The 16,411-nt window shown below is 40.2% G+C and overlaps 1 protein-coding gene and 1 pseudogene across 4 annotated transcripts in view; one reads left to right on the top strand and one right to left on the bottom strand.

The window, feature by feature from the left end:
- Positions 1-16,411, bottom strand: part of UBE2E1 (ubiquitin conjugating enzyme E2 E1) — an 85,565-nt gene that overhangs the window by 54,919 nt on the left and 14,235 nt on the right. The window lies entirely within an intron of this gene.
- The window catches only part of LOC102130424 (ADP-ribosylation factor-like protein 4A), a 60,951-nt pseudogene that overhangs the window by 44,347 nt on the left and 193 nt on the right, over positions 1-16,411 (top strand).

The raw sequence follows: 16,411 nt of genomic DNA on the forward strand, positions 1-16,411 counted from the left end.
TCCTGCCTCAACTTCCCAAAGTGCTGGGATTACAAACATGACCTACCCAACCTGGCCTGCATTTTTAAAAATATTACATGTAACTGAGAGAGCAGCCAAGGTTGAGAACTACTTCATTAAACATTTAAGAGTTAATGCTAGATTGCCTCAAGTAGCTGCTTAGCTTAACTCAATATGTAAAACCTTAAAATGTTAAAATATTATACAATTAGTCCTGTATTTTTGTTCTATGCTCTTATTCTCTATTTTAAACATTATCAATTTGAGCAGTGGTTCCTCACATTGCTTTTTATGCATTGCAGGGAATACCACAAGTCTTAAAACAAAATTTAGAATGAATTCATTTTAGTTTTAAACTTCCTCCAAAGTAGTTTCTCTCATTACATTAATATTTTAAGTTTAAAAAATCAATAGAACAAAACTGTAAGAAAAACCATTAGCTAATTTCTCATCTCAAAGAGCTTTCCTATTTATTAAAGAGAGCAGTATAAGGTTTTTTTTTTCCTTTTTTATTTTTAGAGATGGGGTCTCACTCTGTCATCCAGGATGGAGTGCAGTGATGCAATCATAGCTCACTGCAGCCTCAAACTCCTGGGGTCAAGCAATGCTCCCATCTCAGCTCCCCAAAGCACTAAGATTACAGGCTTGAACCATGGCACCTGGCCTTTTTTTCATTTTTTAAATAAAAAGCTGCCAGGAGCATCCAGCGGTGCTGTTCAGGGAATAGAACTTGGAAAAAGCACAGGAGGAAGGGAGGTTAGAGGCAAACATAGAAAAGCTACAGAGTAATGAGACATGCTACAGAGGTATGTGAGGAAGATGGGGGAGTTTTAAGTGGGCAAGTAGAACAATTAGACATATTTTAGAAAAATCATCCTAAATGGTGACAAACATTTGTCCTCTGAAGGAGAATTTGATGGGGGTTATTAGCTCTGATTTATGGATGAGAAAATAAAGCTGCTAGAGGTTAAGTGATCTGCCCAAGATTATAGTGCCATCAAGAGGCAGAGTTAAGATTTGAACTCACACTGGTGAGACTAAAAACCAAGCTTTTATTACAGCAAAGAAAACTGTATGACTATCAAAAATGAGCTGTAAAAGGCCTTGTCCAAAGACACTTCAAAAAATGTTTTAAATAATGGACCAAGAGTTAACCTGTTGAAGTTTTATTTTATTTATTTTTATTTATTTTTTACCACAAGGCTTTTTTGCATTGTTGAAATTTTCTGATACAAAACTTCTGGCATCTTTTTATTTGTATTTTTGAGACAGGGCTGGAGTGCAGTGGTACAAACGCGGCTCACTGCAGGGTCAACTTGTCGGGCTCAAGTGATCCTCCCACCTCAGCCTCTTGAGTAGCTGGGACTACAGGCACATGCCACCATGCGCAGCTAATTTCCTAAATTTTCTGCAGAGATAGGGTCTCGCTGTGTTGCTCAGGTTTGTCCTGGACTTCTAGCCCCAAGAAATCCTCCTGCCTTGGGCTCCCAAAGCGCTGGGATTACAGGCATAAGCCATCACGTCCAGCCACTTTTGGCATTTTAAATAAATCTCATTTCTTCACAGTCATGCGTATAATTTTCTTTACATAGACAAGAAAATTTGCTGTAAAATACAAGAAATTATCTTCTCTCTAGCTTTGCTAACATTACCACTGCTTTCCAACATCCTGTTCATCTGCATTTAATACTCTGTTTAACTACTGCTATGACATGGCTTTCAGACCCTCATGTGGCTTTCTGAGTCAGTGTTTATTTGTATCTTCCAACCTGACTCTATTAATATTCTAAAAATGGGGGAAAACAATTTATCTAAAATAATAAAACAAATCAAATTCATTAATGTAGCGGCTTCCAAAGGTGCCTAGGAAACAAATGCTTCCCTAGTGGGAAAGTCTATTAAATTCTTACTTTCAAATATATGACTACCAAATAGTTCACTGTCAAGAAAGGCACATACCACATACCAATCATTTTCTAAGGTTAAGAACAAGCAATGCAAACTCGTATTTTTAAAATGCAAAATAAAAAATATCTCCATTTTATACTCTATTGAGAGGTAAGTTAATGGAAAATAAAAGGAAGTGCTAAGAGACAACTATATAGAGACTGAGGAAAAATGGGAGAAAAGGGACAAAAATTGAAAATTTGACCAAAAGGTGTGGTGTTATATAGTTAAAATTAACTTGAATACTTTTATTTTTCTCCCTCTTTTTGAGACAGGGTCTCACTCTGTCGCCCAGGCTGGAGTACAATGGCACAAACACAGCTCACTGCAGCGTCAGTCTCCTGGGCTCAAGCAATCTTCCTGCCTCAGCCTCCCAAGTACGTGGGATTATAGGCACACCACCACACCTGGATTATTTTTTAAAATTTGTTTCGTAGAGATGGGGTTTCACCATGTTGCTCAGGTTGGTCTCGAACTCCTGGACTCAAGCAATCCACCTGCCTTAGCCTACCAAAGTGCTAAGATTACAGGTGTGAGTCACCACATCCCTGTATTTTTCTTTTTTTGAGACAAAGTCTCACTCTGTTATCCAGCCTGGAGCACAGTGGCAAGATCTTGGCTCACTGCAACCTTAGTCTCCTGGGTTCAAGTGATTCTCTCTCACCTTACTACAACCTCCACCCGCTGAGTTTGACTCTCTCGGCCGACTGCAACCTCTGCCTCCCGGGTTCAAGCGATTCTCCTGCCTCAGCCTCCTGAGTAGCTAGGATTACAGGTGCCCACCACCACGCTTGGCTAATTTTTGTACTTTTAGTAAAGATGGGGTTTTGCCATGGTGACCAGGCTGGTCTCGAACTCCTGAGCTCAGGTGATCTGTCTACCTCGGCCTCCCAAAGTGCTGGGATTACAGGCATGAGCCACTGCGCCCAGCCCCCAACACCTCTATATTTTTCTTTACAGGTCTCTTCCCTCTGGGAAAAACACAGTCCCTTCTCCTTTATTAAAAATGCATATTATCGGCTGGGCGTGGTGGCTCATGCCTGTAATCACACCACTTTGGGAGGTCGAGGTGGGCGGATCACGAGGTCAGGAGATCAAGACCATCCTGGCTAACATGGTGAAACCCTGTCTCTACTAAAAAGAAAAAACAAAAAATTAGCCAGGCATGGTGGCGGGTGCCTGTAGTCTCAGCTACTCAGGAGGCTGAGGCAAGAGAATGGCGTGAACCCAGGAGGTGGAGCTTGCAGTGAGCTGAGATCGCGCCACTGCACTCCAACCTGGGTGACATAGCGAGATTCCGTCTCAAAAAAAAAAAAAAAAAGTATATTCTCTTCCAACAGGTCAACTATTTGTATCCAAGCCATTCCCTGAACAATGATCAGAAGCTGAATTCTATTTTTAGTTCTCTTTTGGGAAAATTATTCATTTGCTCCTTCATTCATTCACAGCAAAAAACATTTGCGCAGTTACTGTTTTCTAAGCCCTGTGCTAGATGGCTGACACGATCCGTATGCTCACAGAGCTTAGAGTATTGAACAAACTCAAAAAACCAATTATTAAAGGTAAATAAATGACTAAGTTTTCTTCCTTTAGAAAAAAGTATTTGGCTGGGCATGGTGGCTCATGCCTGTAACCTCAGCACTTTGGGAGGCTGAGGCAGGTGGATCACCTGAGCTCAGGCATTCGAGACCAGTCTGGCCAACATAGTGAAACCCTGTCTCTACAAAAAAAATACAAAAATTATCCAGGCATAGTGGCGGGTGCCTGTAATTTCAGCATTTGGGAGGCTGAGGCAAGAGAATGGCTTCAACCTGGCAGGCAGAGGTTGCAGTGAGCTGAGATCGCACCACTGCATTCCAGCCTGGGCAACAGAGTGAGACTCTGTCTCACGAAAAAAAAAAAAAAAAAAAAAGAAAAGAAAAAAAAGAAATACAAAACCTAGCTGGGTGTGGTAGCACGTGCCTGTAGTCCTATCCACTTAGGAGACTAAGGTGGGAGGGGATCACCTGAGTCTGGGACATCAAGGCTGCAGTGAGCCATGATCATACCACTGCACTCCAGCCTGGGCAACAGAGTGAGACCCTGTCTCAAAAAAAAAAAAAAAAAAAGAAAAGAAAAGAAAAAAAAAGTATTCATTTTGTTAAATATTTTGTTAAACTCGCTCCCAATTAGTGTCATCTGGAACCTTTCACTTTGATTAACAAAATAGCTGACTGATCCAGAACTCAATCAAGTCTGACTAACCGGTCCCTCACCCAAGAGTTTTACAACTGGCCAAAAGTAAGTTTCTCTCTGGGTGCCTGTGGTCATGTTCTTCAGGCAGGCTGTGGGCAGCCAGCAGCAATCTGCAATGTAAGAAAAAATAAAGCACACTTGCAGAGAGAAGCAGAGATGTGAGTTGGAAAGAATTCCTGGTTTCTGTTGTTTCCGATATCCAGAACACTTCAGTTCTTGGATTATCAGACACACACTCAAATATCCCTACAATATTATCTTTTTATTTAAATGAATTAATTAGACTGCTATTACTTGCAACATAAAGAGTCTTAGCTAATAACAAACAGTGGTACCAGAATGACTAATTCTTTCCAAAGTACAGTGGTTGAGTACAGGCCCTGAAAACAGACCATGTGGGTGCTTCTGGCTTCTCCAATTACTAAGCTGCATATAACCTTAACGTTGATTTCATAATCTGTGAAATGGGAATACGTGACCACCAACAGGAATGGTTTAAGTTTTAAATGAGTCTCTAACGTTCAAAGTCCTCAGAACAAAGCCTGACCCATATAGTTAAGAGCGCAACAGAAGTTAGCTATCACCACCACCTCCAAGGGGGATCTATATTCTACCATATACTGATTTGCTGATGTTTCAATGAGACCACTCATCTGGCTTGACACATTCCCTACTGCATAGAGAGCATCGACAAGGCCACTCTTAAACAGGGACAGGTTCCACATCCAGGTGAATCAAGAAGAGTAATAAGGGAGAGAGATAAAAAGTAGTGCTGGATTCTCCACAGCTCCAAGCATCACACTGTTCTCTCGTAAGGAGCTTCTACACAACCAAAACCCCAAACCTGCCCCCACCCCAATATTGAGTCACACTGCTCTTCTTTTGATGCTGTTGGTTTATAAGCCTAAGGATTTTAATGCATTTTTAGATCCAACAGATGACTTCAGCTTCTCAAAAAAAAAAAAAACAAAAACAAAAAACAACCCACTCCTGACTGGTATAACTCTTCAAATCCTTTATTATTTGTAATTTTTATTTTTGTGTGTGATGGGGGTAGGGCAAAAGATGAAGGCTGCTCACCTTTGTGAACCCTGAATCTATTTATAATACATAATGTCTGAGACTCCCTCTACCTACCCCATGGTCTTGTCGGGGGATATTATAAAGGGCCAGAATAAATTATACACCATCCTGAAAGGCTACTTAACTAGAAGCAAGCATGGCCCAGAGATCAAGCACATGCATGTAAGAATTAGAGGATCCTAAAGAACCAGGAAGTAGTTTAAAATAAAAAGGAAAAATAATATATGCATGATTTTTCCAAAGATATTTTCTTGACAAAGTATATTTTAAATTATTCTAGAGCCAAAATTCCAGGTGTAGTTAGCTAGGTAATAAGAAGGAGTGGAGGGAAGGGGGAGGAAGGGAAATATGTGGCATACCCATATCCTGACAATGCCAGGGCTTCTCTATAGAAATTCTGAAATAGCAGCTTAACTCAAGCCAAACAGAGTCAATCGATCCATGCTCATCAGCTCACAAATGTGCTGAAGGCTTTCTCCTTTTCTTTTATCTGCTTCTCTTTCAGACATCTCTTATTTATAGAAAACAGCGAGCTAAGCCTGAGGGGAAAACCAAAGTCCCCATGTCTAACCTCTCTTCTAGACCCCTTTCCTTTCTCAGTTCCTCTTTCCCTTCTCCTTCTCTTATTAGCTCGACCTCAGCCTTCTCCTTGGACTCCCTAAATCTGTAAACTTTCCCACTTCAGCACTTTTCTGGGAGAGGGACAGGTATGGGGACTCAGGCTACTGGTAAACCCAGTGCTTTGGGAGAAGGACTGCTTGAGACCAGGAGTTTGAGACCAGCCCAGGCAACACAGCAAGATCCCACCTCTCCAAAAAATTTAGAAAACAGCTGGGGCTGAGTGTGGTGATTCACACCTGTAATCCCAGCACTTTGGAAGGCTGAAGCAGGAGGATCATTTGAGTTTACGAGTTCCTGACCAGCCTGGGCAACATAGTGAGATCCTGTCTCTAAAGAAATTTAAAAAGCTGGACTTTGTGGAGTATACCTGTTGTCCCAGCTACTTAGGAGGCTGAGGTGGGAGGATTGCTTGACCCCAGGAGTTCAAGGCTGCAGTGAGCTATGATCACGCCACTGCACTCCAGTCTAGGCAACAAAGCGAGGCCCTGTCTTTTTTTTTTTTGAGGCCCTGTCTAAAAAAAAAAAAAAAAAAAAAAAAAAAAATCCTCCATCTTATCAAAAATAAGAAATTATTTTCAAGAATCAAAGAAAAAAATTAGAAATACAAAACGGAGAAACTGCCCCTTCTGCAACTACCACCCTCCAGCTACAGCTTGTCGGACCCACTGGAGGGCTTTTATTTTTCACCCCAAATTTGCTAATCTCTCCTTCCATCCACCCTGTCTACTGAAAGTAAACCCCTGTTACTTATTGATGGGCATTTTCCCTCTTCCTTAGGTGTGCTGGGACAGGGACAAGCCTGGAAATCACCACACTAGAATGTTTGACAAATCTAAGGAAAACACTGAAATCACATAAGGTTTAGATGAAATGGAATTATGATAAAAATTATAAACAAATTTACATCTTAGGTCATTAACGAACTTTCATATAATGTCTTGTTCAGTAGCTATGTAATGTTTATTTTATGTTGACAGCATCTATCACACTTTTGTATCTCCAGATGATCTAATTCAGTGTTATGCACACACAGACACACATAAATGCTCAGCTTGTAATTTGAGTCAAATAAAATTTTTCCTTTATTTTTGGAATATTTACCAGTGCTAGTTGAAGCAGTTGCTGGTAAAGGCACTGGAGTTGATACATATAGATAGAAGTTACTTTTGCAATAAAATATTAGAGTCACCATCAGAATAGAAGACTTGAAAAATTTTATTTGACTCAAAACAAAGTCTCACTCTGTTGCCAGGCTGAAGTGCAGTGGTGTAATCCTGGCTTACTGCAACCTCCGCCTCCCGGGTTCAAGCGATTCTCCTGCCTCAGCCTCCTGAGTAGCTGAGATTACAGGCGCGAAGCCACCATGCCCAGCTAATTTTTGTGTTTATAGTAGAGACGGGGTTTCACCATGTTGGTCAGGATGGTCTCGATCTCTTGACCTTGTGATCCACCTGTCTTGGCCTCCCAAAGTGCTGGGATTACAGGTACGAGCCACCACGCCCAGCCTGAGTCAAATAAAATGTTTCAAGTCTTCTATTTTGATGGTGACTCTAAGGTTTTACTGCAAAAGTAACTTCTATCTATATGCATCAACTCCAATGCCTTTACCAGCAATTGCTTCAACTAGCACTGGTAAATATTCAAACAATGATCCCATTTTCCCATAGATTTAAATATCTTACTTTTTAATCACTGTGTATACTGTGTATCTTCTCAGAAATTAAGCCTATATTTAAAATGTTATCAATATGACATTTACATACAATATAGAAATTCATCTTTTTACACAATGAAAGATTAAAACACACTGTATTATTTCATTGCTTCAGCCTACATATTTCTGTGATTGATGGTAACATCTAAATGAATTAACTGGTAACATTTATACAACTACTACTAAATGCTGTACTTTATTTCAGTAAGCATTCATACTTTTTAGGCATCTGCTGGTGTTAGGTACAAGAAACAAAAATAATCATATTTTTAAAAAACTCAGTCTTGACAGAGTGACAAACACAAATGACCATAACTGAATGTGATACATGTTTTAAAGAGGTATGTATTTACAGTGCCCTGGGACACAGATGGGAGCTGTGTGGAGTGAGTCATTTTTATCTGAGCTTTGAAAAATGAAAAGGAAAGAAGTTGGGAGAGAGAACTTCCTAGGGGGCATACTGAAAACAGCAAGTTACAGAGAGAGGAAATAAGATGAGAATATAAAAGCTGGGATCAGGTTGTAAGGGATCTGAATACTACATAAAGATTTTGGGCACTTAAGTCTAAGGGCAGTTGGGACCTTAGATTTTTAAACAAAAGAATATAATAATTAAATCTACACTGGAGAACAAGTAGAGGTAGACGGCAATTCCAATGAAAAATATCAGCGGCAATGTTATAAAATAAGTCTCTTTTTAAATTTAAATACAGCTCTGCATATGAGTAAAATTTAACATCAACAACTCAAAGGAAGGTCTGTAATTCATAAAGCCACTATAAGAGGCAGTAGAGCATAATAGTTAGGCTTTGAAGGCTAGGGCCTAAATACCAGCTTCTCCACTTGAGAGCCTAGTGACCTTGGGCAAGGTACTTAAGTATTTTAACGCTCTCTTTCCTCATTTATAAAATGAGAATAACAATCATATTGACATACTTAATAAAGTTAGCTGTTATTACTAAAGCTTTTATCCTATTTTTAAAATCTCCACAGCACAGTGTGAAGCAAAAAGAAACTAAGCTAAAATTTGTATAGTAAATCTGAAGAGCTGTCCAGAATATCATAAATCAGGCTTTCTACTGTTCCTTCATTATTTTGTATAAAGTGAAAGAACACCCAGAATACTGGATATATTCATGCATTCATATCATTTTAGAATTACCAAAATTCACCCCAAAGCCAAATACAAAATACAGGATTTGTGTGTGTGTGTTGTGTTTTGTTTTTTATTATTTGGTGGTTTTTCCCTTTGGGCAAATAGCCATGTTTTGTCTGCACTGAAATTTTGTCCCTTTAAGAATTGTGAATAACTTTTTATAATGGATAAGTGAAAAAAAAATTCCTAGGGGCCCTTTTCTTAGCTGTTTATTAGCAGGGAGGGGGGAGTCATGAGAAACTGGTCCTTTAGCAAGACAAATGACCCTTCTGCAAGAAATCATGTAATTTCTTATCAGTGCAACCCAAAAACCTCCTGGCAACAGTTTAAGATATGCTAGAATTACATTTCATTTTATAAGTCATTTTTATAGCATATATATCAAAAAGGGATTTAGTACCTAACGTTTAAAATACATGTCCAAGAATGATTACACTGCTACTCCAATCTCTTCATTAGCTTTATTATCTGTGTTTAAACCTCCCCTTCAGAACAAATATTTCAGCTATCATAACAAAAAACTACGAAAAAATTACAACTCCACAAAAGTATCTACCAAATCAAGACAATTGGAAAGCATTCTCCCTCCATAGTCATATCACAGGTTTGGGGCTTCACACCGTAGAGATAAATCTTTTCGATATCACAGATAACCAAGTGAGGGCTGGGAGGAGTTCTGGCCAGCTGCCTCCCAGACTGCTGAGGTTCCCTGTTTCCAAGGTGCCCAACTCTCCTAGCTTCCCTGCTGTGTCATTTGCTGCTGTTGGTCTGAAGAAGGAGGAAGCCAAACTCTCGATGCTTCCCTATTGCCAGACTCAGGCTGTCTTCACTTCAGGTGAACAGCCAGGAACCAAAGCAAGTATGCTACAAAGACAACTAAGTTGTTTCTGTTAGCTTTAAATACTACGTACGCATTACAAACATTCACACTTCATCCAACCTTTATGGCAAGACCAGGTGAGTAATGCTGTACCTCCTTTCACTGGTTGAGACACCAATTTTTGGTAACATGTCTTCAGCTTTTGCAAAATGTCTAGATTTGTTAAAAACACAGATATCTAGATATAATAGAACTGTTACATAACAGTCAGTAAAACTGCATATAATGCCAAAAAAAGTTTTACATAGTATCTGCATAACCTCTATTTTTTTTTTTTTTTTTGAGGCGGGGTCTCGCTCTGTCGCCCAGGCTGGAGTGCAGTGGTGCGATCTCGGCTTACTGCAAGCTCCGCCTCCCAGGCCATTCTCCTGCCTCAGCCTCCCAAGTAGCTGGGACTACAGGCGCCTGCCACCATGCCCAGCTAATTTTTTGTATTTTTAGTAGAGACGGGGTTTCACCGTGTTAGCCAGGATGGTCTCGATCTCCTGACCTCGTGATCCACCCGCCTCGGCCTCCCAAAGTGCTGGGATTACAGGCATGAGCCACCGCGCCCGGCCAACCTCTATTTTTTAATATGATTTTTTCAAAACACTGAACAGAATCCTAATTTTTTTTTTAAATGAGGCTCTCACTATGTTGCCCAGGTTGGAGTGCAGTGGCTACTCACAGGTGCAATCACAGTACACACCACAGCTTCAAACTCCCAGCCTTGAGTGATCCTCCAGCCTCAGTCTCCTAACAGCTGGGAATATAGGCATGCCCGACTGCACCCGCCTTCTCTCTTTTCATGAGTAGGAAATTTCATGTGAGGTATTCTCCAAATACCTAGTATTTCACTCCTCCATTTAAAGCTCTCCCATGGCTTTCTACTGAAATTTGAATGAAATCTGACCCCTGCCTACCTCATTGCCTACCACTCTCATCCTCATTCACTATGTCCAGCCACACTGGCCTACCCTACTCAGCACCTTTCTATCTGCTGTCCTTCAGCCTAAAATGCCCTTCTCATGGTTGGGTCCTTGTCATCATTCAGGGTTATTTCCCCAATGTAGCACCAACCAATGTCCCAACCTGCCCAGTCACTCACTAAACCATTTTACTCTATTTTAATTTCTTGGTACTGTTTTCTGAAATTACTTTTGTACATTTGTTTCTTTTACTGTACCTCCCTCTACGTGAACAAAACTTCCATGAGTGCAGAGACAGTCTCTTTTCTGCTGCTGTATCTTTAGTACCTGGCACAACAGTAAACGTCCAATAAATATTAGAACGAATGACTGAACATAGTGAGGAGCCACTGGTTGTAACTGCATCTTAAATCAAAGGGCCAAAAAGTGGAGTAAGCCAGGGCAGGCACAGACCAAAGCACTGCCAGTGTTGTCAATGATTTGTACTGCTCAGCCTAGGTCACAAGTAAACAGGCAGAGAAACACAGGTGGGGCAGGTTGGAGGCTGCCCTGCCCACTCCAGCTGAGTCACTGACAACCATGCCAGGTCTGAATACACTTGCAAAACTAGGAGTAAGATTTAACTGGAACAAACAAAAATCTCATTAGTATGGACAATCCTCATGATGCAAATGATGTGTGTGTAGTATGTCACACATTTTTAAAATTAATTCAAGAAATGTAAGTACTAATCCTACGAGGTTCAGCATATGACTTGTTGGGGAATTAGTCACACTTTCGAAGTTCAGTCCCATAATAACTGATACATACAGTCTGGGTACACAAAATCTTATCTCCTCCTTGAAAAGTCAAGTGTCACAAACTGTTTTCTGGCTTAAGTTAGCACTGTCCACAGAAATTTCTGAGAAAACTTCCCCGAACTGACTAACCGTTTTTTTCTTTTTCTTAAGGGAGGAGGAAGGGGAGGAAGCACACCAGAACGGGACGAAGTAAGAAATGCACAAGTAAACTGACAAGATTTCAACCAGAAAGGAAAATGCAAATTCAGCCTGCAGGATTGCTATTAGGTATACTGAGATCCAACATAGCATTTCTTTCTAGGCATATTCAGGTCAAAGGACAATGAGTAAATGCTATCATCCTCAAACCTAGTGCTCCTTGAGGGGCTTGAAGGGTATGAGAGGAGCTTCAGAACTGAAAGATGACTGCTTTTGGAGGGGGGCTTACATTCAGATAGAAAGTTCAAATCTTGGAAAGCAATAAAAATTGGACTATAACAAACCATTAACTAGAAAGATTTTAAGAGTGGCTCTGGAGAAATGAAAAGAGGAGAAAGTAAAACATAGTACCAGTCATCTGGAGACAGGATGCATAAAATTACTATCACTTTTTTTCTCTGCTAAGTCATCAAAGAATGCCTTTCTTCACAAATTCGTTATCAATATACACCTCAGAAGAAACAGGACACAGGGACAGAACTGTTTACTGTAAACAGTTACAGTAAAATGTAGAAGGAGAAATCCTCACATCTACATAGCATCCAGTAGTGTGGATGCAGAGAATGGCAACAACTTCAAATTTCAGTTTTAACAAGAACTGTGTCCTCAATATATGATTTACTTTAGGAATGGTCCAAATCACTTGACAATGTTTACTTTGGATGTGAGAACATCTCAGAATACCAAGCTACAAAAAATAAATGTCTTTTCGGGGGTTACCAATCTCCCTGAAGGATGAAGTTAGGCATTCTGAGGACTTTCAGAGAGAGGGTTACTCAGAAAAAGGCCAAAGCAGTGTCATATACTAGCAAGTAGTATATGATGCTGCTAACTTTACTGCCAGTCTCTGCACACACATTACTATAATCACTTAACATACATTTGTTCTGAAATATTTACTTAGGTTAGAGGAAAGGTATCTTTCATGTTTACAAAAAATCCTCCTGGGTGCTTGTAATAAAACAAATGTTTTCTTTTAGGGTCTTTTTCTCTGCTAAGTCAACAATCTCCTTTTATTTAGGATAAATGTGTTGTAGCAAAGTCTGCTAAGAAATAAATTTTTATAACACCAATTCTAATAAATTACCTTAAAAATTGAGATGTACTCCCACAGAGGAGGAAAGGCTGTAAGTGGTAGTAGGAACAATTTAAATTACTTGTGCAGCAAAATTCCTATGTAGCCAAAACATCTGTGGTTCCACATATTATTTGTTGCTTTTCTCTGGCAGTAACCTAACGCTTTTGTGATTCCAACTAATTACTCTCTGAATTAGAAGAATGATTCATAATCCTAAAACTTTCTTAATTCTACCCTCAATTATCAAGTTAAGCAGGACCAAGAGTATTTGGCATAATCTGAAACAAATTATTAAGACACAGTCAGTGGACAATTAAAAAGATAATGCTTATATGATGCTTTAAGAGTTCTAGGTTATTCAATGTAAAGCATTAACATAACAGCCCATATTAAAAGGACAAGAAACAGGCTGGGCGCAGAGGCTCATGCCTGTAATCCCAGCACTTTGGGAGGCCAAGGCAGGTGGATCACAAGGTCAGGAGTTTGAGACCAGCCTGGCCAACATGGTGAAACCTCATCTCCACTAAAAATACAAAAATTAAGCGGGCATGGTGGCACATGCCTGTAACCCCAGCTACTCAGGAGGCTGAGACGGGAGAATCGCTAGAACCCAGGAGGCAGAGGTTACAGTGAGCCAAGGCACTACTGCACTCCAGCCTAGGCGACAGAGCAAGGCTTCGTCTGTGGAAGGGAGGCAGTGACGGCGGGGGTGGGGTGGCGGCAGGATGAAAAACATTAAATATGATGAATAACTTATGCTGTGTTAAAAGTATATACATATACCCAACTCATTCTAGTGCATTCTCCAGCTTGAACAGAATACAAAAGGTCAACGCAAATCAAAGCATGTAAAACATTTTTAAGGATGGCAGCAGCAATTTACTGATTTTCCAATTTATCCAGTAGTTTCAAACCAAGTCTTGTAAAAGAGATTCATCAAGATGTACTACATGAACCTGACACTATTTACTTGTAACATCCATGGTACAACGTTAACCTAAAGATTACAAAGGACTTGAATCTCGTAAAGTAGAAATTAACTTTTTTTGGTGAGGAAAGGGGGAGATCAGAAAAAAAAATCCTTTGAGAATTCACTGAAAATGGCAGTAGGCCCTTTCCCCATCCTCCCCCCAAAATTATATATACCGTGTTAAGAAATTCTGCCCGAAAGCGTAGAAAGTAGATAATACCACATCACTTTTCTGGATAAATACAATGAAATATTTTAACTAGGAAGAGTAATACAAACAGATTTTCATTCTTGAATATCATTCCTCCTTTTCCATTGTCTCTCCTCTAAACAAGGTTTGACATGTGAAGGTCACCAACAAACCTGAGGTAAAATCCAGTGGTCACGTGCTGGTCTTCATCTTTTTCTACTGCACAGCACCATTTCCCACTTGATCACTCTACCTCAAAACTTTCTGCTCACTGCTTTCTAATACCACGCTCTCTTATTTTCCTTCTGTCTCCTTTGCTGGCTTTTCCTACTGTACACTTATAAATGCCAGATGCCTGAGTCTCCACCCTGGGCACTCTTCTCATGATGCCTTTCCTTTCTAAGAGAGATAAAGGCATTCCCAAGACACCTAAGAGCCTCTATTTAGTAAGGTCTCCTTTGCAAATGTGTATGTATCTCAAGTTCACAATATTCCTCAGAGCTCCAATTACCTATGTCTCACTTATTTTTGACACCTGCATTTGGATGCCTCATGGGAATAATTTCAAACCTATCAAGTCCAAAAAGGAGTCATTTCCACCCTGCCCTCATCTCCCCCGCCACCCACCACACGCACACCCTACAGCCCTACTCTAGGCCTAGGAGTCTACCTCTCAGCAAAACATCACCATCATCTAGCCAACTGCAAAAAAACACAGAAGCTTGGAGTCATTCTTGTTCCTGTCCCTCATCTGTCACATGCAATCCATCAACAGGTCCTTGTGTTCTACCGTATCTCCACTGCCACCACCTTAATCCTAGCCACCTGCACCAGCTAGCTTGAAACAGAGCAATACCCTCTTTTCTGGTTTCCCCTCCTCCGCTAGTGTCTTCCTTCCAGCTATTTTCCATGCAGCAGGGAGGGTGGGAAAAGCCTTTTAAAGCATTACTGAGAAAAATCCAAACTCTCTACTTACCACGGTTTACATAATCAGCACCACCTGACTTGTCCCTGCCTCAGGGCCTGTTTTTACCTTCCCTCTGTCCCAGATGTCTTGTGGTACTTTTCACAAGGCCATTTCCTTTCCTATCTTTTAGGTCTTTGACTACATGTCTTTGTAAGCCTTCTCTAGGTAACCCTCATACCTTCCCCAATTATTCTCCATCACTGCACTCTGTCAATTTCTTTCCTACTAGTCATTACAAATTGTACTAATCCTTTTGCTTAGTTGCTGTTTGTATTGTCTACTAAAATTCAGGTTTCACAAGCCAGAGGTCAGGTCTGTTTTAGTCACCTACAGAACAATGCCTAGCACACAGCAGACACGCTAATGTTTTAAATGATTACAATCTGATCTACTCATGCTGCTGTCACATGTATAACAGTGCTTCATAATAATGCTGACTTTTTGAGCTGCATCACATCTGAAACTTTTCTCCAAGTAAGATCATCCCAAGTTACTCTACTTACTCTCATCTGTTTGAAAATGTGCCTCAATGCCTTTTTCTGTAGAATTTACTAGAGGCCCATCCCACATCAATTTTCCATCAATCAATTTAAATAAATACAAATGGCCAATGTACTGGCAGTACGGATAATGATCATCATTTCAATGCTAATAGACCCTACTAAGACTTCCCCGTCGTATTACTATTTAAAATTTAATAATGACTCAAATCACTACAGACAAGTCAGACATGGCACCTGTGGCAAATCTGCCTTTGAATGCTATATAAGAGGGCTATGCATTCACTTTGTCATATTCGGGTCAGCATGTACTTTGGAAAGCAGACAGAATTCAGTTTTTAACTACTCTGTTAAAAGTATTAGTGAACAATACACTGCCCCAATGGTTTGCTGTCTGTCACTGTAGCAAAAACCCAGTGACAACTTAAGTATGTTCTGTATGTGAAAACCTTTGGCTTTATAAGATTTCCTGAGTGGGATGGGACATCAACTTGGCCTTCCAAAGGTTGATCATCTATGTAATGTGGCATGGACTCTACAAAGCAATCCATAATCAGTGCATATATATTTCAAGAAAAGAGCCATTAGCATACAGCAGAGTTCCTGGATTACGGTTCTCAAGCAGAGGCTTTGATGAGCTTTTAGCCTATAAAGGAGGAGGTTTCCCAGAGGATTAGAAGCATATTCTGACACCAGTTACCAGGTCTTTTGTTTCACTTTAGAGCATGGCTGCATAAAAGAGGCTGAATAAGAATGGGCTTATTATGAAACTCAGTTTCACTTCACTGGTGACAGGGAATGTGTCAGATGTCTCAGGCGGGTGCCAACATCTCTAACATAACCAACTATCTGGAATAACTGTAGGACTTGGGGGACCATCTCTAGGAACTCAATGTATTTAGCAGCCCTAGACTCTTGCTCACTTGTTAGCAAATGGTAACTTTTTTTTTTTTTTTTAATTTTTTTTGAGACGGAGTCTTGCTCTGTTGCCCAGGCTGGAGTGCAGAGCATATGGTAACTTTATAATAAGGTTACCATTTGTACCTCTGTAGGCTAAGAGTCCACGCCACATTACACAGATGATAAACCTTACATAAAGTCAAAACAAGCAATTCAAAGGTGTTATATTTTCTCCAATACATCTTTTCTCAATCGAGCCTGCAG

Source organism: Macaca fascicularis, chromosome 2, assembly GCF_037993035.2.
Source record: "Macaca fascicularis isolate 582-1 chromosome 2, T2T-MFA8v1.1".
NCBI lineage: Eukaryota > Metazoa > Chordata > Mammalia > Primates > Cercopithecidae > Macaca > Macaca fascicularis.